Source organism: Cynara cardunculus, unplaced genomic scaffold, assembly GCF_001531365.2.
Source record: "Cynara cardunculus var. scolymus isolate 2C unplaced genomic scaffold, CcrdV1 Un_Scaffold_4558, whole genome shotgun sequence".
Lineage (NCBI taxonomy): Eukaryota > Viridiplantae > Streptophyta > Magnoliopsida > Asterales > Asteraceae > Cynara > Cynara cardunculus.
This window is the reverse complement of record NW_020201951.1, coordinates 2,007-3,526: the sequence shown is the minus strand read 5'-3', so window position 1 is coordinate 3,526 and position 1,520 is coordinate 2,007.

Below are 1,520 nucleotides of genomic sequence, written 5' to 3'. Positions count from 1 at the left end.
AATAGTTTAAATTAATTAAAATCAATTTAATAATTTAAATTAGTTAAAATCAATGTGTGTATATATTTAAATAAGAAAAAACAAAAAGTAAAACAACAAAAAGACAAAAAAAAAAAAAAGACTAAAAGTAAAATATATATATATATATATATATATATTGCCTAGGAGTAGGGGTGCCATTAGTTTCCATTAGGGATGTCATTAGTCTTCTCCCAATCGAAACTTGCATTATTTTTAGGGGGTTGATATCTCACCCCTTACGTCACTTCTCACCCCCTCCTTTTCACATCTTTCCCTTGTTCACACTCTCACATACTCATCCCCTCACATGCACCGAATTCTTGGGATGCTTTTTGGATCCTTTTATTTTAACTTCTGACCCTCCCTACTAACCACTACACTTACATTGAATAATTTAAATAATATATATATATATATATATATATATATATATAAAATTTAAACCTGTTTAGAAATTGCCTTTTTAAAAAATTTTATTTTAAATTTACACTTTATATCCTTATAATTAGTTAATTAATTCACTTTACATCCTTTTCTTTTAAATTTTTTCATTTTACACATTTATCAAATTAACATACATAATCGAATATTAATTAAAACATGTTTAAAAAATACTTTTTTATTTTAACAAGATACATCATTATAATCGTCTCGTTAATACCTTCGAAATGAGCCAAATATTGAATAGTTTTTGACTTAATTATATTATTATATATTATATGTATTATGAAAAAATATTTTTAATATTTACACTTTATAGTTTTATAGTTATTTATTTAATTTATGGTACATAATTTATTTTTTCAATTTTCATTTTACGCCATTATCACATTGAAAAACATAATTTTATACTAACTAAAATTAGATCTAACAACGAAATTAACCTCTCAGGAAGCATTTTCATACCCTTTATTCATCTTGTTCATCTTACATACTCATTTTTTAATATACTTTTTATTTTAACAAATTACACCATTATAATCATCTCGTCAATCTCTTCGAAATAAACCCAATAATGAATATTATTTGATTTAATTATATTATTATAATCGTATTTTCAATACCTTTGAAATGAACACAATATTGAATATTKTTGGATTTAATTATATTATTATCTATCATATATAGTATGGAAAAAATATTTTTAATACTCGCACTATATACTCTTGTAGTTAATTATTTAATCTTTTAGTATATCCCTAACTTTTTTATTTTTCATTCTTATCACATTAACATACATAATTGTATATTAAATAAAATATGTTACAAAATAAGTTTTTATTTTAACAAGTTGCACTCTTATAATCGTGTTGTAAATACCTTCAAACGAGCTCAGTATTGAATATTTTTGGTTAATCATATTATTGAATACCATAACTACATAAATTATTTTTAATACTTACATTTTATACTCTTACAATTATTTATTTAATTTGTTTTATATACATTACTTTTTTTCATTTTTCGTTGTATACCCTTATCACATTAACATACATAAT